The 22,385-nt window shown below is 38.9% G+C and overlaps 1 protein-coding gene and 1 long non-coding RNA gene across 3 annotated transcripts in view; one reads left to right on the top strand and one right to left on the bottom strand.

The window, feature by feature from the left end:
• ADAMTSL1 (ADAMTS like 1) overlaps positions 1–22,385 on the top strand; it is an 888,150-nt gene that overhangs the window by 119,553 nt on the left and 746,212 nt on the right. The window lies entirely within an intron of this gene.
• LOC125150715 (uncharacterized) lies at positions 6,188–15,902 on the bottom strand. Its single transcript, XR_007146449.1, has 3 exons — positions 15,824–15,902; positions 6,818–6,944; positions 6,188–6,436 (listed from the first exon to the last, which is right to left on the bottom strand). It is a non-coding gene; the product is annotated as an uncharacterized LOC125150715 (long non-coding RNA).

Below are 22,385 nucleotides of genomic sequence, written 5' to 3'. Positions count from 1 at the left end.
ATGTGGTGGGTTATTCTACTTGTCAAGTGTTTCTTAAATCAGCAGTTGGAGTTGGCATTAGTGAATGGGCACCAATGACTGTAGTTCTGGAGTCTTAGCACAAAGAAAGTGATTTTGCCTTCTTTTGCTGACTCTAGGCAAGTTCAGCAAGAAAGAAAAAATCTGCAGAGATGGTTTTGACGAAAACTTGGCATTTTGCTTTAACTCTGTCCACAAAGATACCCATTCATGATTAATGAATGCTTATTAAATTAGATGAATGGGGAGGTCCCAGAAGGAATTTCATTGCCCAAATACAAAAGCATCGCCCTTCCGTAGAAATTCTCACGTATAGTGATAGTTTGCAGCTTTCTGCAGTGAATTTAACTCTACTTTACCCTCATACATTGTAGTCTTCATTTTTCATGGGTCAGGCTGGTTTTTCAACCTTGGATTATTTTCTTCAGGTTGCCTAGGTCTCTCCTGCCATAGGTTCTGACACGTGGCTGCCATCTTTATTTTCTAGACACTCACCTGGCAACTTTATTTTCTGTGTGATATTGACATAAGTAAAGTTCAAATATGATAGCATTCCTATCTCAGCAATTTTGGAGCCTAAAAAGTCACTATTGTAAGGAGAAGAGAAAAGAAAAAAGAGAGATAGATATCAGAGAAGCCATTTGTAATTAAGATATAGAGAACTAAAACCTCAGGGGGAATATCTGTCATAGCCACTGCGGAGAGAATCATCTTGTTCCTGGATGAGGGTTCCCGGATAATTTTTTCTCAGCATTCAAATCCATCAAACCAAATCACAAAGGAATTTTAAGGAAATGACAAGTTGAGGCTAAATTATGGGCGGTATATATCATAAAGGAAATGATGTACTAGTTAAGATAAAGTTTTGGCTGCTGTAATGAAGAAACTCTAAAACAATAATGACATAGATAAAATCGCAGTTTACTTATGTCTTACTTAAGAGTCTGGCCAGATGGTCCCAGGCTTCTGTTGTGGTGCTACAATCTTGAGGGACATAAGCTTTTCTTCTTTTTTATCTTGTTGATCTGCCATCCTCAATGCCAATCTCATCTCGTGGTTCAAGATGGATGCTCCTGCTCAAGTCATCACGGACACACTTTAGTCAGCAGGAAGAAGAAAGAGGTAGTCAAGCTCTTTCTTGTTAAAATCATGTATAGTATTTCTATTCTCATCCAATTGGCTAGAACCTAGTAAGATGGTCACATCTTACTGGAAGAGAGGCTAGGACGTGTAGTCTTTAGCTTGGTGGCCGTGTGCACAGCTAAAAAGTGTCAGTATATTAGAAAAGAATAACTGCAATCTCTGTCACAGGGAATAAAATTGAAGCCCTATTGTGCACGTAGCTTTTAACATAAATAATAATGACAAAAACAATAATATAGCAATAAAATCTACCATTTAGTGTCCTCTACTGCTTCCTTACTTACATTAGATCCAATGTTACAACAGTTCAACAAGCTAAGAAGTTCTCTCATAGAGAAGAAAACTGAGGCTCAGAAAAGATAATCAACTTGCCCCCAGTGCATAGCTGACATAACATTTTTTGAATGCAGGTAAATTCTCTGATTCCTGGAGACCTCAGAAGGCTAAGATAAAGAGGTTTGGATTTTCTTCTGTAGGATGTCAGCAATTGAAGAAAGCTTGATGAAACTTAGATGAGCAATGTGTTTGGAGGTCAAGATAGATGGCAAAGTGGAGAGGTGGAAAGCAGGAAATGGTTTAGGGGCTGACGATGTGGGATCATGGGGCCTTAGATCAAACTGACAAGGGTGAAAATAAAAATACAGGACACAGGCAGGAGATGTTATTAGAGAACACTGTAGGGTGCAGGCAGAAGATAGAAACTACACCTACTCGAAGGAGAGCGTTTCGGAAGAGAAATGTCAACTAGGTATAAAATTACTAACTAGGAAGCAAAAAGGGTAAAAAACGAAGTCTATGATAATGGTCCTCAGTCCGGGGTGATTTTGCCCATCTCCTAAGGAGTTTGGCAATGTCTGGAGACGTTCTTGGTTGTGGGGAACTTGTTGGGAGGAGTCATTGGCATCTAGGGGGTAGAGGTCAGAAATGCTGCTGCACATCTTAAAATATACAGAACAAATCTCAATGCCAAAGAAGTATCTAGCCTGAAATGTAAGTATTGCTCAGGTTGAGAAACGCTGCTTTAAGATATGAAGAGGTAGTGACTACAGGAAGCAGCTACCACCCCATCCTGGGGCTTTGGAAAGGAAGGGAAATGATTGGCATTATTGAGATTTAGGAGAAAGAGCCTTGTGGTGCTGACACAGACCTCTGACGAGGGGGCACAGGTCAGGTGGTGCTCATGGCCGGAAGGCACAGGGTTGTGGGGGATGATGAGGCTAAGTGCTTGAGACACTGCAAACTGGATCCAGCGGAACAGAGAGACTTAAAATAGGCATCCTGAGGGGCGCCTGGGTAGCTCAGTCGGTTGAGCGTCCGACTTCGCTCAGGTCACGATCTCACGGTCTGTGAGTTCGAGCCCCGCATCAGGCTCTGTGCTGACAGCTCACAGCCTGGAGCTTGTTTCAGATTCTGTGTCTCCCTCTCTCTCTGCCCCTCCCCCGTTCATGCTCTGTCTCTCTCTGTCTCAAAAATAAATAAATGTTAAAAAAAAATTAAAAAAAAATAGGCATCCTGATAATATAATCAGTTGTGGGATGCAGGAAAAAAGGAATGAAAAATGGCTTTGAGGTCTAATGCTTAATCTTACCCGTACTGACAGAAGTATTACCCTAACCACTTGATTTGGGGGAAAAAAAAGATGAGTTTAGTTTTTAGATTGTTGACCTCCACATGGAATCGTCCAGCAGGCAGTTGGAGGACTGTGGAGGGCAAGGAACTTAAACTTTAAGAGGACATGATATCAGCATGGGAAAAAAGGTGGCATTGGATACATAATTGTCAGATTTGGCTCATTTGGGATCAGGGGACAAACACATCATGCCCCTAGCATCATTACCCTAGAAGTGTTTTCACATTTTTTATTTAGAAAAATTGCATCTCTGGGGTGCCTGGGTGGCTCAGTGGTTGGGCAACTGACTTCGGCTCAGGTCATGATCTCACAGTTTGTGAGTTTGAGCCCTGCATCAGGCTCTGTGTTGACAGCTCTGAGCCTGGAGCCTACTTCAGATTCTGTGTCTCCCCCCTTTCTCTACCCCTCCCCTGCTCACGCTCTGTGTCTCTCTGTCTCTCAATAATAAATAAACGTTAAAAAAAATTAAAAAGAAAAGTTGCATCTCTGATAATGATTTTTCTTTTGTGTCATTGTATATACTAGGCCATATGGCTCTTATCTTTGGGCTATTCTTAAATGAAAACTTATTTTTTCATCAACCCACTTTTTGTTTGTTTGTTTGTAGCCGATACAGTCTTTCTGTAATCCCATTCTGCTCATGTTTCCCTTATAAAAAATGTGTAAATACACAAATTTCATGATTTTTATAATTATGCTTCTTCATTTTACAAAGAGATTAAAAATAGGTGAATTTTCAATTGGTTTTATGCATGTTATGCATACTAGAACAGACAAAAGATGTTAAGTAAAAACTAAGGAAATTTGAACAAAGTATAGACATTAAGAATAACGTATGGATATTGGCTCATTAAATGTAACAAATGTATCATGCTAATGTAAGATTTTAATAATAGGAGAAATTCAGTGTGGGGTATATGGCAACTCTCAGCACTATTTTACAGTTTTTCTGTGAATCTAAAACTAATCTAAAATAAATTGTTTATTTAGAAAAGGAGATTTTATTAATGGTTAACGTTTGAAAAACAGGAAAGTGTGTAGTGCAGACATCCTTCGTTGCCCACCTCCTATTTTACCAGCTTTTATTCATTCATCTGCTCTCTCCCATGTTGTTCTGTGCTTTAGAAAGGCTAGTTCAGCCCCGGAGAGTATACCCTGTGTATCATTTTTTCTAGGGCTGCTGGAACAAAGTACCACACACTGGGTGACTTAGAGTAACAGAAATTTATTCTCTGACAGTTCAGGAGGCCAGAAGTCCAAATCAAGATGTCAGCAGGATTGGTTCCATTCCATTGTCTCTCTCCTAGCTTTTGGTAGTTGCTGGCAATCCTTGGTGTTTCTGGCTTATAACTGCATAACTCCAAGCTCTGCCTCAATCTTCAGTCAGCTTCTCTGTGTCTTTGCTCTCCCCCTCCTTCCTCATATAAGGACACTAGTCATTGGATTTAGGGCCCACGCAGGATATCATTTCAAGATCCTTAACTTAATTACATCTGCCAAGACCCTATTTGCACACAAGGTCACATTCACAGTTACCAAAGTTTAGGATTTGAACACATTTTGGGAGGCACAGAACTCAACTTCCTATATACTAGCTGTTTAAAATGAATGGCAGTGGCCAGTGATCATTTTCATCATGGGAATCTGCCACAAGTTTCGCCCAGGAGAGGAAAAGGAAAGTTTGATTAGGTCTTTCTAGGAAAGGTTTTATTTCTCTTAAATAGTAAAGACAGCCTCTCTTCTTCCTTTGGACATTGGCGTCTAGATGTAATGACTAGAACTTTACAGCTATTCTATGATTCTGTGGGGATGTTGATAATGATAAAGCCACTGTATATAGAAGGGCAGAGCCAAGAGTCAGAAAGAAAGCTAAAGACTTAGGAAATTATACCTGAATCCTCCTATTTTCAGACTTCTTATTTTCTGGGACAAAAATGTCTTTGTTTTTTAAGGCATTTGAGTTGGGAGCCCCTGTCACTTGCAGGCAAAGGAAGTGCAACAGATAAACTATCTATGTTTACATATTTCTCAAAAGAAAATTTAATGGTCTCAGTCATCCAGTGGAAACTTTTAGATGGTGTTTGAGTTTTCTCAGGACCTAGTATGACATTGAATAAAATTGAATTTAAAGGAGTTAAAATCTCATTATACAGAAGATTTAAAATACCTTAAAATATTAAAATTAAGTAAAATATGGTCTCTTCAACATTAACTAGTAGATTTTGATATAACAAATACTTTAAATTTGCTTTTAAATTTTCTGATGAGAGGGTAGTCGTTTCTAAAAGCACATGTAGAGATTAGTAAACCACCTTACTGGAACTTCATGTGTCTATAGCAAATTATTGAATACTTGGGTTGGGAGTCAGTAATCTGCCACCTTCCAAAGGTGACTTTCTAATAAGAATTCCCATGTATGGAGAATTTAAAAAATTGTTATTATCTAAAAATTCTAGCATTAATTCAGATGACAGATCTTAAATGGATACTGTTGCTTCCACATTAGAAGAATCTTCTCATTTCATCAAAATAAGGCCTCTGAAATAATGGACCTTAAAATGTTTTAAGTCAGATTGTTGCAAAAAATACTCTGAAAAGTCTAGGTTTTCGTAGATCTAAGTGCTAATTTTCAGGCCAATTTTACCTATTTATTTTGATTTTTAGGCTGATTTCTATTACTGATTTTATTGATATTACGTACCGATTTGATTTTATTACCAATTTTATTGGTGTGAACTTTTTGTGATGTGTCACTCCTATTGAGGCCCAGAGGAAGATCTAAAGAGACATTGTCACATGTGCTATAGGTCAGAAGCCCAACTTACTCCATATAAGGGGGAAAGTGAAGGGTGAGGGCTGTGTTCATGGCAAAACAATTGAGGTACCATATTTCCATGTCAAAGAGCTTGTTTTAGTAAAACAAAGAAATCCTTTTGTGATCTCGGTGTTGGTAATATGATCACTACCAATATGATGTGGCATTAATTTCTACACACAGAAACTTTATTGCTTTTAAGTCAGTGAAATCACTTTACTGCATCCCTAAAGTATCTATTTTATCTATTGTATCTGTATTACACTATAAAGTCTGGTTATCATTTACTATGCTACTCTAGGTTGAAAGCTGATGGATCACATGGGAGGGAGTCATCAGTGTAGGGGAAGGTACGAATACCTGAGACATCTGGCCAGTGGTAGATTCCAGAGAACCATTTCAGCGGCATGTGTCTTCTTGGGCTGCGTGGCTTCTGCCCCAGAATCAGGTTCTCCCCAGACAGTGGGAGAGAAGGAAGGGATACAGACAATTTTTGGAAGGTCTTTTATACACAGGGAACTTCTGCATTAAGTTGGTATTCTTCAATTACAATTAGAATATTCATTTTATATTTTCTATTTAAATGGCACGTGCCTATCAAATCAATATCTATTAAGTAGGGCACAAATGAGATAAAATAGATGAGAAGAAGTTCTTCTTTGAAGCTTTTGAAAGGACGAGTGACTTTGTGAAGATATTGATTTATATCTATATTCTGAGATAGCTACTCTCTTCCTGTTCCTGTTGGTTTGTTTACTATACCTTGTCTGCTTAACCGGATGCTGGGTGGGCATCAGCAGATTTTCTCAAACCTCTTTGGTTGTCTGCATCTGTTGATATAGGGAAGCATCATAGAATAGTACAGTCATTTCCAAATTCTTCTTTTAACAGCGCTTCAACTAAGCATCTTATGAGGTAGTTGAAGACATAAACAGATGAATGTAGAGCTCGTGCATTTAGAACAGGCAGAGTACAAGTGCTTTCACCTCCCTCTTTTGAAAACCATTGTTGTACTTAGTCATTTCAGCCAGTGAATCGGTCAGTCAACAAATACTTATTTAATAATGATATTTGCAGTTGTTGCCCTTGCCTGTCTGGAGCTTACATTCTGGATCAGAAAGCAGGCACTAAATGCATGCTTCACCCTGAGGTAAATGTCCTGATTTCAGGGCAAGGACAAGATGCTGAGCAAGATACTAACAGGTACTTACTTTAGGTTGAAAGAACAGGTGAAGCTTTTCTGAGGCAGTGACATTTAAGATGAACATCAGGAAAGAGTAAGAGTTGTCCCAATGGAGAGATGGGGGAGAGTGTTCCATGTAGAGGTGTGCAAAGCACCTGAGTGAGACAAATTTGGTGGTATTAGGGGATTTGGGGTCAGAGAGGCCTGGCCTAGGCATGGGGTTCTGGGTCTGTGTTCAGCAGCCCTGTGACTTCCATCAGGTTATCTGCTTTCTCTGCACCTTAGTTGTTTCACTGGACCGTGGGGCCAGCAATACCCCCTTGCAGTATTTTCCTCTGGATTAAAGAGGACCACGTAAAGCAGCTGTGCTCAGTAGAGCCTGTTATAGCATCGTCATTGTTGTCATTATTTTTATTCATCTTTAGAGAAGTCTTTTTATGTTATTGTACTTAATACAGTCACGTTTTGTACTAAGGGGTTGGGGGTCACATTTGGGAAGTTAGAACAGGAAATCCACTGTACATTTAAAAAACTATTAGCTCAGGGGGCGCCTGGGTGGCTCAGTCGGTTAAGCTTCTGACTTCGGCTCAGGTCATGATCTCACGGTCCGTGAGTTCGAGCCCCGCGTCGGGCTCTGGGCTGATGGCTCAGAGCCTGGAGCCTGCTTCCGATTCTGTGTCTCATTCTCTCTCTGTCCCTCCCCCATTCATGCTCTGTCTCTCTCTGTCTCAAAAATAAATAAAAACGTTAAAAAAATTTAAAAAAATAAAAAACTATTAGCTCAAACCAAAGTAAAATATTCTTCACCACCCCATCAGGCTCCCATCCGTTCAGGAGCTTATAGGTTTGAACATGGGAATCTAATTGAGAAAAGGGTTATCTTTCTTCAAGGTTTATCCCTTCTGTTTCTTCAATCTTTCAAGTGAATTTTAGGGAATCTTGTTCTTTCTTTGATTCTTGTCTGGGTAATATTGACTCAAAAGCAAAACCCATAAAGCTAGGGGAGCACCAAGTATGCAGTTCTGTTCTTCCCCTTCTGTGTGGAAATGGCATCTCAGTGCTCAAGGACTTGTTGCGTGGGTGTGCGGGCAACATACTTTATCCTCATCCACTATCCTCATCCACCTTCATGGATAAGGGCCTTCCGGTGGGGCAGGTGTGCCTGGGGGAAGTACTACCCTGATGAGCACAGTGTCTGATCTGGATTTTGTCCTAGATCTTACAATGAGATGAAGAGGGCAGGAGAGGGAGGAGACATCTCTTTCATTGCTCCTTATGTTGACTTTTTTTCCCAGAAGTCGTCTTGGGAATTAAGATTTTTCATGCTTTTTCAGCGAAAGAAGTGATGAGCAAATTGGTTCAGTATGTTTCCTATGTGACACTGTCTTAATTTAAAAAAAAATGGGTATTTTCTGATTGCATGAAAAGTTGTATATGTAATAATCATAGAATGTACTCCACCTTTTAAAAAAATTGTTTTTTAATGTTTATTTATTTTTGAGAAACAGTGAGAGACAGAGCGTGAGCTGATCAGGGGCAGAGAGACAGAGGGAGACACAGAATCTGAAGCACGCTCCAGGCTCTGAGCTGTCAGCACAGAGCCCCAACGTGGGGCTCGAACTCACGGACCATGAGATCATGATCTGAGCTGAAGTTAGACGCTTGACTGACTGAGTCGCCCAGGCGCCCTTTTACTCCACCTTCTTAATTGTCAACCATTCTTGTCTCGTTTTGAATATATTTCTTTGAACATTGCTTGTCTAAGTCTTTTTGTTACCAGGAAGGAACAACAAACTATAGAAACCATGAAAGCCATTATGATTATCCATCACTACCATGCTATATTCATTTATTCTTTGAACAAGTATTTACTGAGCACTTATGATGCACCAGGCTCAGGCAAGTTTCAAGGATAAAACATGGGCAAGACTCTAGTTACTCTGGTCTGTGTCTTGCAAGCCACAGAAGTTATTGGACAGGGGTTTTTTCAAAGTGCAGGTGTATTTTAGTTTTTCTTTATTGTCTAGCTTTCACTACTCATGACATGTTGGTCAATGTTCTGATGGTATTAAAAGTGTGGAATGAGGTCATAGCACTTTCTCTGTTCACAGTGTTTCAGTAGACTGTACAACTCCAGACATAAAAGGACACAGATATTTATTTATAATGGAAAATAGCTGTCCACATCTTTCACATGGCATATTTTTCTGATCATACAATATAGATCTTATCTATAAATGTATGTATGTATACATTGTATACATGTACATAAACATATATGGTAGAAAAGTGAGAACCTATTGAAAAACCCAAGGAATAAAATTATCTGCAAGCCTACATCCAAGAGATAACCTCTGTTAATATTTTGGATTATAGTCTAACATGTTTTATTGTATACATATATGGTATATGGGTACTGGGGAGTGGAATTAATATTTATTGAGTCTTATATTCTTGGTGCTATCAGGCTAGGTATACATGTTTTCTCATTGAATTCTAACTACCCTTGCAGTTGGGAAAATAGTGTTCTATCCAATTTACAGGTAAGGGGATTTTGACTTACCCATGGTCTCTCAGCTAGTAAGTAAAAGAGGTGGGGTGCATGCACACAAAGAATATATTTTAAAAACCCTTTCTATTATAGCTGACTGTAATTATCCAGACAGTTCCATATTTATCCAGGTACTTGTCAGGATGAGGGTAAAATTAGAAATTGACATTGTCCTGGTTTAAGGGGGGAAGATAGGGTGGTAGAGGGGGTCTGCTTTGTAAGATGTGAAGTTTTTTTCTCTGCTTCCTTTTATTTAAATAAGCATTAAAAAAACCCCAAATCCTTCTGTAAAATAAATGAACTGATCCAACTGTTTACTTGGACTTTCTTTTTAAAAATTTTTTTAAAGTTTATTTTGAGAGAGAGCGAGCACAAGTGGGGGAGGAACAGAGAAGTAGAGAGAATCTCAATCAGGCTCCTCACCACCAGCACAGAGTCCGATGTGGGGCTGAACTCATGAGATCATGACCTGGGCCAAAACCAAGAGCTGGATGCTTAACTGACCAAGCCACCCAGGCGCCCCTTACTTGGAACTTCTTATGAAGTTTTGAAGGACATTTATGTTGACCTTGGGGCATGTTCCTGGTCCCACCTGGCAGTGCTGGAGAGAGGGGAGTGGATTTCTGGCATGTGAGGCACCACACCCCAGTGGGGCGGGTTTTCGCTCCCTGTCTGGGGCTCAGATGCAGCTTCGCGCATCCTGTGAACAGATTGTAGCACACACATGGTCTCCGCTGCGTAGGTTTACTAAAAAGCAGGGCAGAATGACGGGACTTGGTCTCTCAACCAAGATACTAAAGTAGTCACAGCGTTCTTTTCAGCACCTATGCATTGTCAGTTTAGTAAAAACAGTTGTGTAGGTATTCTTGCAAACTGGGTTGTAAAATACAAGCCTTTGGGCCTCCCAATCACAGGCTGGTGTTATGGGTTCTGTTTTCAAAGCACTTGCTTATAACCATCCTTCTTGTTTTACCTTTCCTCCATGTGGTGAGTGCTGCTACACCCCAGTCAAAGGAAGTACGTAAAAGTAGGGTCAATCTCATTGTGCTTTTGCGGATTAAAGTTTTCTCATGGAAACTATAAAGGCTCATCTAAAAACCCTTCTATAAACTATAAAATAAGCCCCTAAGACCTACTTGAATGTCTATACATTAAATGCTTAATGTAGGTACAAAGACCAAAGTGATTTTTGCTTTTCTAGGGTTTCCTTCTGAAATTCCACAAAGTCTTTCAAAGTTACAACCACAAGGAATTTGAGACGCACGCTTCATCTGCATGCCACCTAATCTTCGGGGTGTTGTGTCTTAGAGCACGCAGTGCATAAAATCACTGAATCCACACGAGCCTCCGGCAGTTTAGAATATTTATGATAGAGAACAATAACAAGGTAAATTAGGATGGAGCTCTGGCTTGGGTTTTAAATTTCCCAGATTTTACAAGTCCAAGCATTCTTTTGCCATCCTGACAGGGTTTAATACTCAAGATATGAGCTTCAAGGCCTTGTGAGGGTAATCAGATTTTAACTATGCTTTCACGTTTAGTTCTTAAGGAGTTTAAAAAATACAGTCATTAATTTGAATTGCGACTATTGCGACATACAGTTCTTGAAAATTTTACGGTGTGAGCTATTGACTGGATAACCATGACAAAAGCACTTCCCCAGCATCAGCTAAGCAGATCGTGGGCCCCTGCTGTACATGTTCCCCTGTCAGGGGAAAGGGGCCTTAGGAGCTGGTGGATATTTAGGAGTGGTGACATTATTTCCCTCCCAGCAAAAGCAAAACCCTTTTCCACCCTTTGGTCTTCTCCTAAAATACCAGTATCATAAAACTGTCTTTTAAAACGTTTTTTTTCCCCAAAGATACAAAATGTTGATATGGAAGGGGAATTTTTCAAGAGGAAATCTGAATATCTGCTGTTATGAATATGGAGGCAGGCTTGGGTTCGGTTAGTGCATAACTGCCTGGACAGGGCCTTATTTCAGACCTTGACTCTGGCATTGGCTCCACAGAGCTGCCTGCTGCAGCAGCGTAGAGGTTAATGCTGGCCGCAGCTCTGCTGTGGAAAGCAGATGAGTAATCCCACCTTTGGAGGGTGACACTTCCTCACACATCCTCAGTATAAACAATGCGCAGGCAGCGGGGTATTTGCTGGCAAGGTATATTTCTGTGGGAGGTAGGGAGCAAATGAAGAGGCAATAAAAAGAGACTTAGATAGTTGAAAACTACAAATCTCAACGTGGCAAACAGTTCAGAGCATGGTAGCTGGCCAAGTGGAGGAATCTTAAGTGCGCAAACACACGTCTAATCTCTGAGACCCTCCAGGTGGATCTGTGGCAGGGAAATGTCCTGCTGCATTTCACCTAGTATGTTCTCTAGACCCCACAGAGGAACCCCTCTGGGTTTCTTCCTAGCCCTTCTGCTCATGTTGTCATCCTGGCCTTTTGTCTAGTCAGTGTCTCTTCTCTTTATATTTGTCTCCAGATGCTTCTTGGGAGACTGGAGTCTAACCTAAACATACCATTTCTTTTTGATGTGCATGATTCTCCCTTTCATCAACTAGGAATCCTTCACAAGAGCTTAAGGGGCATCTGGAAATATCCACCCAGGCTTCACATTGTCCTGTGGAGGAGAACTTTTACATCTGTTAAGGGGGAGACATGTCCCCCCCCCCCCCTCACCTCCCAGTAGGCAGGTAGTGGTCTCTAGGATGCGGTCTTTCTGAGAGCTGTAGAGACCACATTACTCTGCACTTGATTTTCCTGTGTGTGGAACTGATGCACAGTATTGGGTCAGTTGTCTGCCCCCCCCCCCGCCCCCACCGCCATCATGGGAAATCTTTTAGAAATATTGTAATGGGAGATTATTTCTCTACGTTAATTTTGGGAAATTTGTTATGTGGTGCTAGTCTGAAGAGTGGTTTCGCAAACATCATGCGTGAAGAAACAAATAGATTTTTTTAAAAGTGCAAAGAGACTTAGATAGTTGCATGATGGCTAGAAGCATGTTTCTAAATGCCTTTGAAGATCCAGGAAAAGTTGGCTTGAGGTGGATTTATAAATTTCCTTACCTAAGCTGAAGGATATTTGTGACTCCAGTGTTAAAACAAGCAAGAAATCATAAAAGCAAATTAAGTACCTAGTTTCTGGACAGAGCAGTGAGAACGATCTTTTAAAATATGATCCGTAGATTCTGGGTCATCCATACCCAGTCTGTAATCATGTCTTGCTACCACCACCATGTTCTCTGGGCTCTAGCCCTACATGCTGAACCCACCAAGTTCTTCTCTACCTCAGATCCTTTACATATGCTGTTTCCTCTGGCCCTGATGGGCTTTCCAGCCACTCTACATCTGCTAAATTTTTCTCACTCCTGAGTATTATTTTTTTTTAATTTATTTTGAGAGAGAGAGAGAGAGAGAGAGAGAGAGAGAAAATCCCAAGCAGGCTCTGCATGGCCAGCACAAAGCTTGATACAATGCTCAAACTCAAGAACAGAGCTACCCACATGCCCCCCGAATACTGGGTTTTAATATCTTTTTTTTCCCCAAGCAGGCCCTCTTCTTTGAACCCCTAGTCTTGTTTACCTCCCTCCCATTATCCATCTTAATTGCCTACAGTATATTTTTTAGAGCACTTATCTCAACTAGGAATACGTGGCCACTTGGATGGTTGTTTTTCATTGTCTCCTGGGCTAGGCTACAAGTTATAAGGGCAAGGAAATCTGCTTCCTTGTCCATCATTGTGTTTTCCACACTCAGCGCAGAGTATGGTGCATAGAAGTATCTAAAAGAAGTATCTAAATACTTCTAAATAAATAATGGATGGGTAGAAAAATGGATAGGTGGAAAAAAATAGGTTGTTGGAAGAATAAATGGAAGAATGGATGAAAGAATGAAGGATGCTTAAAATAGTAATCTAGAATAAGTTTTGCATTTTTACCCAATTAGTAGTCTGAGTTTAATCACCTTAACCAAAAATCAGAAGATAAGCCCTCTCATCCCTAGATGCCAGTTGGATCTGTCTCCTGGGAAGCTGGAAAAAACAAACAAACAAACAAAAAACATTTGTACAAAAAGAAGAGACCACATGGGCACTGCCTTCCTGGGACTTTTTGTTTAATATATAACAGCGCTATTTACTTTTGTCATTGTCCTATCATAAGATTAACCACTGAAGAGAAAATGCTACACCTCATCGGTATTTATGCCATTTGTTGTATTTCAAACTGTAATGCTTCAATATTGTGAATATTGTGAACATGCTCTTTTTTCAATGAATATAACTCTAAGTGAGGATTATGAGATGAATGGACTTTTACTGATACAATATAAATACTAGCATTGCTTACTTAAGGAAAACTATGTAAAATCCTACACCTTTGACCCATGAAATGGGTCTCACCAGTTCTTTCCAAAGCAGAGAACTTTCTTTCTCCTTGTGTTGTGAATGCACAGAGAGACTCTATTAAAACATTTTTTGTCTGTACATCTATTATATTGCTACACCATTTTATTTTATGAATAAGCCAAGGAGGAACGTTTGCCTCTCATAAATCTTTTACAAGAACAATTCCAGCAAAAGAAACCGCAGATGTAACTGCCAGTTTTAAATTTCTAACAAATTACTCTGCCAGCCCCACGTGTGCTTCCAAGTTGAAAGCTCGCAATACTTGGAAATTTTATGGAGATTCCTGCATTTTAGCTTTGGGATGAACTTAGCCAATGCTAAAATCATGTTCTTATTTAAGCCTAAGGAATAATGGTGTTTAATGTTTACTTAAGACTAACCTCTGCTACTTTGTCCCTGTCTACTATCTTGCCTGCCTTTGATTCCTTTCTTCACAGATGTCCCCAGTTTTCCATTGAATTCTGTGTTTCATTGGCTTGCAGGTATGACAAACACAAACTCTTGATGTCAAAAGTAACACTCATCACGTGGTCTCCCCTGAGTACATTAATTCTCCTACTGGACTGTTGGGTTCTTGTGCAAGGAGGATGCACGTCACCTTGGTACCTCTCAACGCTGTACAGTGACCCGTGTCTTGAGGATGTTTAGTTAATGTTTATAGAATGAAGCCAAAATAAGTATCTTTTTTGGCTGTTGTTGAGTTATTTATGGTACTAATTTTGTGCCACATATTTTGTAAAAATTTTGAAATGTGTAAAAAACTGCCACTTCTTCATATGGGGGCATGGTGGTGATATGGAAGCAAGCATCTTCAAACCTAATAACATTATGATGTATATGGCATATATTACAATACAATTTAGGGTATGACTTTAATAGACTTGAGTGGAACATAGAATTTTTTTCTCATAGATACTGATAAAGAAGTAGATAGTTTTATACACAGATATATACAAATATGACATCAGGTTCAAGGACTCTGTGTAAAAGCAAATACAAGGTCTACTCTTGAATGATTGCTCTTGACCTTGTAAAATCTTATGAAGAGATATTTGTGTATCCCCGTTTTTATACTTTCTAAGCTATAAAAGTGGGTTTCTACCTCACCTCATTAAATTTTGCAATATTACAGTTTGGAATTAAATAAAAATACAGAATTTGGCTTGATTTTTCAGGCTGCATTATAAATCTAACTTTGGTAACATTTTAAGTTCTCTTTATGTGTGTTTTTTCCTAACTCAAAAGTCTTTAACAAATCTTTCTTTAAAAAAAAATTCAACTTATTGAATAGGTAATACGGTCACATGGCACAAACCAGTATATGATATGTCTCTTTTCCTCTGACCCCCAGCTACCCTGTTTTGCTTCATGGATTTAATTACTGTTTACTATGACTTATGTATATTTCCAGAGTTAGTTTAGATTTACATATGCTTACACATGCATGTGTGCTTTGTGTATGTGTGTGTGTGTGTGTGTGTTTTAAATGCAAGTGGTAGCATCCCATATACCTTACTTTGCACCTGCTTTCACTTTAGAGCATATGTTCAATCCTTTCTTTTACCCTGGGTCAAATATTTGTGTTACATTGACTTTCCATTTGTGGGTTCATGTGAATGTCTGTTGCAAGTCTGTTCAGTAACTGTTGTATGTAATTGAGATAATCTGTAAAATGACCCTATGGGCTAAGCCACCTGCAATATTTTGCTTTCTTTATTACAAAAATGGATAAGACTCTGGCTTCTGTCCATTGAGGGTCACAGTCTCTGTGATTATCCTTATTACCAGCTTCAGTTTCTGACATGTTGGGCAAGATGAAACACAAAACTACTTTAGTAAGCCGCCTATAGAAATTTGGCACAGAAACAAGAAATGCCTATCATTTATTTCTTATTATATTCCGCCTGCTTAAAAAATGTCTTTCATTTTTGCTCTGACATGTCTACCGTACTGATTTCAGTCACTAATTCTTCTCATCACCCCCACCCCAACTTTTAGAAATTCTAAGGTCCTGTGTTTTCTTGCTTAGAATCCCATTGCTGTCCTTCTACACATTTAGCATATATGCACATTACCTTGTTAATCAGCTTTTCAGCTTGTCCTTGCTGGACCAGAAAATGTCAGGGATGGGAACACATCTTTTCTTGTCCTCTTTTATTTCTTTACCTAAGAAGTTAAAAAGGAACTGTGTCATTGACTCAAACTGAACTAGAGCAGAATTCTGCCTGTTGGTGGGGTGGCAATAACAATTCTGTGACTCACACTCTTGCAGTAAGGTGCTTAGTATCATGTGTTCTAAGAGTAGATTTCTGCCTTTTTGTTTGTTTGTTTGTTTGTTTATGGTTCAGACAGTCCAAATTCCGTACTTCTAAGGCAGGGAGTGGGAGTAAGAGAAGAAAGAATGATGACTTATTAGAAAGTCTTGTTCCAACCTAAATAGTTGTGCTTAACTAGTCATGTGTCATTAGACAAGCCATTCAGCATCTCTGATGATGGCATCTTCAACTACTCTGAGCAGAAGATGGCATGTTTACTTTCATGTAGCTTTCATTTGTTTCCCATTGGATTCTCATTTTTCTGATGTCTTGTTACATTTATTTGTGCCACAAATCATGGTAGCCTCGGTTTTCACTCCTGTGGAAAGTGGTGCTACTCACCATTTCTCTGACTTTCAGTGCTGCTATGGAGATCAAACAAGGATTCTATATGTGTGATACTACAAAGTACCTGCAGATACAAAATATTAGTATACTGTTTCTTTATATGTGTACTGGCGCTGAACTCTAATTGCTTCACGTGAACCACTCTTGTTTCCTCAAGGAGAATGGGGTTAGTCAGCTCCAGAGAAGGCGGAACTGTTGCTCTGTGCACCGTACTCCCTGCATTCACTCCTCTTTGAAATGCACTTGTCTAATGTTGGTGTCAGATCATTTGGAAAAAAGTTCCTCTTAAATACAGAGAACAAATTGAGGCTTGCTGGAGGGGGGTGGGGGGGTTGGGGGATGGGCTAATGGGCATTGAGGAGGGCATTTGTTGGGTTGAGCACTTGTTGTTATATGGAAGTGATGAATCACTGGGTTCTACTCCTGAAACCAATACTGCATTGTATGTTAACTAACTTGAATTTAAATAAATAAAATAAAATAATAAAATTCTCGAAATTTGAAAAAAAGAGAAGCAAGTTCCAATTGCCAGTTCTCTCTTACAAGTCATTCTTTTCTGTATTTCAAAGAGATGAGTTTACGGTTAGTCTAGTTGAGTCTGTGCAATGAGTAAAATGCATTGGCAGTTTCAGACTCTCTAATAGAAATGCTTTGAATTACCTACAGATAATTCTTCCTCAGTTTTCAATAGAAAACTGCCCAATCATTTGTGCACAGAATCCGAAGACTAGGAAAAGGCTGCACGGTATTTTCTCCCACGTTTACCCAGAGACAGGACAGAGAAGTACAGGTTACAGTCCAGTGAGTTGGGGCCATGCACAAGTGACACATGGCAATCCAAATCTCTGCCTTAGGGGCGCCTTCACGCCCAGTGGCAGATTAATAAAAACAAGAAGAATGGGCATTTTGTGAATCACATAGTTTCCTTAAAAGAGACATGGCTAAGACAGACCTAGAAAAAAGCTGATCATTTAGGATAACATAAAATCTTTCATCTTTACTTTCAGAATATTTCTAATGACTCCATTTCTGGAACATTCCAGATTTAGAATTTTTTTTTTCCAGAATGAAAAATGTTATGATTGACTTGTGTATGAATGTTAGAGAATATGCTCATTTTAGGCTAGCCTTTTCAAATAAAGGCAAATCAGAATTTAACATTGAATTCTCAGGTACTGAACATTAAAATAGCTTGCAAAACATCACAGAATATATTTGAATGCTGTTGATTTTCTTGAGTATATAATATAATTTATAATAAGTGAGGGAAGATTTATAATCAATTATCCTTTTATTCAGCAAATACTTATATATTTCCATGTATAAGTTAGTGTTAAGAGAGAAAGTTGGAAATTTATGAGGAATAAGATATCATTTTGGATAGTCTGAATTAGGAGAAGAGTCACAGCATAAATATTTGGATTGAAGGAATTGAACAAGATTCTAAAAACGAATAATGCCTAATTAAATAATTGTGTTTTATCCATTCAATCTGTGGGGCTTAGTGATGGTACTGAAAAACAATTCTAATGCTTTTCAAAATTCAACTTAAAAATTATTTTTCAAAATTTTCCTGTGATTTGTGGCCACTTTGATGAAACCTTCCATTAACAGATATTTGCTAACATTACTTCCTCCTTAAATTTCCTTAAATTTACTGCCATTTTGTTCCTTAGGATGTTGAAAGGAAACTATTTTGCATAGCACATTATGCCAAGAGAAAATCACTTTATTAAATAAATTTAAGTAATATACTATATTGCTATTACATAAGACTTCATATTTTGAAGAATAAGTTGCTGTCCACCCTTTTATTTTGGAATAGTTAACTAAGGGCAGACTTTATTATCCAGGAGGAAAATATTCTATTATGAAATGAATAACTTAAATGCATGTTCTCTTTTATCTAGCATGTTTGCGAAGTATTCCCTTTCAGTCCTGGATGAGGCCACAGGGATACAAACTGTTCAAAACAGGGATAATTCCAGTGCTCTTTTTCTGTTAGTCAAGCCAATGCAGGGAAAGAGCCAAGTTGAGTGGGACACATTGGGATGGTGGGTGCATCACCCAGGACAGAACAGTCATCCCCAGTCCTTGTGCCACAGGAAAGACTTTGTGGATAATCCATGCAGATTGCATGCTTTGATTTTGTTCATTTAATAAAATAATTGGAACAAGTAAACTAGAATCATGTTTTGAGTGTCTGCCCATGTATAACATTTTTGGACTGAGTAGTTAGGTTGTCACAAAACACCCTCTTTTCTCACAGCTTCTGCCTCTTGCTGTTGCAGAGACATTTGGCTCTGCACCTCCTTTACGAGCGGGTGTTCCACTCCAGAGCCAGGACTCCAATTTCCATCCTGGTTCAGAATCCGCAATCACAGAACTCGATATTTTACCCCTCTATTGCCTCCTTTCTCTCCCTTCATTTATGGCATCATGTGTATTTTTATGAATCCCTTCCCTTTTTCAAAGTTAAAAGAAAGAAATAGGTAAACACAGATGCTCCTGCTGTAACTCCATATGGAAACCCACTTTCTAAATGAGCAAGTTGTAGATCTAAGAAATGAACTGAGCTGTCTGTCTCCAGCTTTTCCCTCTGGGAGTGTGCAGCTGGATGGGATTCTTAATTCAAAAGAGCGAAAAGAAGGATATGCGTGTTGGGGGCGGAGTGTGTGCAATGGAAGGATCGATGTAGTCTGTAGGGACATGCAGGGAAAAATCTGCAAAATGTTAATCTCCACCATCCCAGATGATTCTCAGCCTATTCAGTTATAGGTTTACAGTAGCATTCTAGAGACACTTGGAATTTGAGAAGTCAGGATTAGATGAACTTTCTGGCTATTTCTTGTACCATTCACAATTTAGGAGTCCTATTTCATCAGAACCAAATCAAAAGGCTGTCTGTAGGAACATGAAGTCAAAGTTCTATTATCACCTCCTTGATCCATAATTTCTGTATTCACATTTAAGAATCCAGTTTATTAAAACAGATATAAGATTTGAGGGCAGTAACCCTTGTACGTTTTTATAGTATAAACCTAGCACTGTGAACTTTCATGAGTGGTTAGGTGGGTCAATGAAAGGATTTTGTACATAGCTTAAAATTAATAATCAATGATTAGATTTCTGTGAAATCTTATTGGTTTCTTTGCTTCTTTTAATTTATAGACATACCATTTTTTGAGGTTTGTAAATGGTAAATTCAGATTTTATATGTTTTTTTTTTTGAAAACTTGGTAGATATTAGGTAGGCGAATAATTTCTGGAGATATCTTTCAGTCATGAAGTTGGAAAGAAATAAGAAATAGAATTGTTGCTGATCCCCAGCAGAATTATGCTGGTATTCAAAGACTGATTCATAGAGCTGTAGATTTTGCTTGGTGGGTTCAGAGTAAATCCGGGAACAAGGAGAGGGTTGATAAAGATATGGATTTTTAGTAAATACGTTTGAAGCATTCCGTACCATGGGGAAAAACAGTTTCAAACTTCCAAGAGCTTCTCTGCAGCTGGGAAAGTAAATTCCTATAAAACCTTTTTCACGGTTAACTCCAAAACATGAAGGCTGGCTTTAAACACTGTACTGACTCATGTCTTACCCAGAGGGACAGATTCCCAACTCTGTTAAGATGTGCCTGCAAGGATTTCCTGTATAGAGAGATAGAGTAGCTATTGCCTTTGCTGGCAATTTCTAATCATGGAGTGAGGAGACCACATGTCTTTCAGGATTTAGGTTTTCATCTTTAATTACAGCAGGTTAACCCATAGTGCCTCATCATTCCTTGCTCAAGATTCAGTCATTTGTATGCCTGCTTTATAATTAGTGCCTTTTTCGTGTACCATTATAATCTTGAGGTTTTCATTAAATCGGCTTACTTTGTAATTCAATTAATTTAAAAGTAAACTTGATATCATTACCATAAATGTAAAGTCAGTGACACAGGCCATAAGTCAAAGGTAACTAAACATACATGCAAAGAAAACAAAACGGTGTCCTTAAACTGTCCACTGTTGTCTGTCCCAGTCTCTTGTGCTTTAGGTCTCTTCATTTTTTGTTAAATGGGAGAGATTATCAAGTCTTCCAAAGAAGTTAAAGAATCAGACTACCACAATGATCCATAATCCCTCACTTAATCAGAATGATTGAAAGAGATGAGAAAAATAAACTTGTTGACTTATGATGTTATTTAATGCAGTGTAACTGTGTCCTTTCAGATTATCTTGCATATTCTGGAAAACAATTTGAATATACCTAAAATCCTGGGGATTGTCAGTAGTGAGGCATCCCACATCTCAGGAAACACTGCCATATAATAAAGTAAGGCTTTCAGCACAGAAACTGAAGCAACAATAACAAAATTACAGAGTGTATATTTCTCATATCCCTGGAATGCTAGCATCATCATTTTAACTAGTTGGTTTTGAGTTACAAAAGGAAAGATAGTAATAAATGTTTATAAACTTAAGATTCAAAGGTAGGGTTATGTAAACCTGGTTAGCTTTAAGGTGGCTTTCAAATACCTAAAATAATTTTATTTTTATTACATATTTGTACTCCAACCTTCTTGAAAATCATGTAATGATCCCTTTATGTGATATGTGCCTATATGTACAGAATGCACATGAATGCAGATTAGCTCTTTACTGAAGTACTATTCCTATATTTTTTTAGGTAATGAATGACTGCTATCCTTCTTGAAATATTTTGTTGGTGTTTATTCCTTTAACTTCAACAGCAATTTCCGGGGAGATTTAAAAACAAATTATGACTGTCACATCCTGATAAAGACACTAACAGTGAGGTCAGTAGACAGGCTGTTAGATTGGAGACCAAAGTGGTTAACAGTATAGTGGACTCTTGGGGTGCCTGGGTAGCTCAGTTGGATAAGCGCCCAACTCTTCATTTTGGTTCCGGTCATGATGTCACAGTTCATGAGATCGAGCCCCACATTGGGCTCTGCACTGACTGTGCAGAGCCCGCTTGGGTTCTCTCTCTCTCTCTCTCTCTCTCTCTCTCTCTCTCTGCTCCGCCCCTGCTCACTCACTCTACCAAATAAATAAATACACTTAAAAAAAAAAAAAGAACACAGCAGACTCTGCATTGTAATCTTAAAAATTTTTTTTTCAACGTTTATTTATTTTTGGGACAGAGAGAGACAGAGCATGAACGGGGGAGGGGCAGAGAGAGAGAGGGAGACACAGAATCGGAAACAGGCTCCAGGCTCTGAGCCATCAGCCCAGAGCCCTACGCGGGGCTCGAACTCACGGACTGCGAGATCGTGACCTGGCTTAAGTCGCACGCTTAACCGACTGCGCCACCCAGGCGCCCCATCTGCATTGTAATCTTAGCTCTACTGTTTACTATCCATGTAGCTTTGGTCAAGTTACTTAATCTTTTTGTGCCTGTTTTTCACTGGTAACATAACAATAACAGCAGTCTCTGCTTCATTTATTGTACTTAAAAAGTCAATATATGTATATAATGTTTAGAGCAATACCTCACATGCCGTAAACATTCAGAAACATTAGTTGATATTACTACAGTTACTATTTACCCTCGATGGCCTTTTGCCATAATATGAGATACGAAATAGAAAGCATAAAACTACACTGAAACCGTAATCGTTATCACCCCCTTGTCATATTTTAGTGAGTGTAAGTAGTGGGCAACTTAGGTTAAACATAAAATATTCCTGAGTTTGAGAATTACTGTTATTCTACTTCAAATCTTCCTGAGGATATTACACAGTACGAAGGGATATTATTCATAGGAGGGCTGGCGTAATACTCAGCACATAGAGCTGTCGATGGTGCTAAGCTTTACAACAGCAGTAGGACATAGGAACTTGGAGAATCTAGTTTGGAGGCATGCCACCACAGTGATTAAAAGCTTGTAAAATAAGATCTATGGAGGAAGGCTAAAGAAATTTGGATTGTTTACCCTGGAGAAGAGAAGACTTAAGGGTGATTTAGT

The sequence above is a fragment of the Prionailurus viverrinus genome, chromosome D4 (assembly GCF_022837055.1).
Source record: "Prionailurus viverrinus isolate Anna chromosome D4, UM_Priviv_1.0, whole genome shotgun sequence".
Lineage (NCBI taxonomy): Eukaryota > Metazoa > Chordata > Mammalia > Carnivora > Felidae > Prionailurus > Prionailurus viverrinus.
The sequence above is the reverse complement of the archived record's forward strand: the minus strand, read 5'-3'. Positions and strand labels throughout refer to the sequence as shown.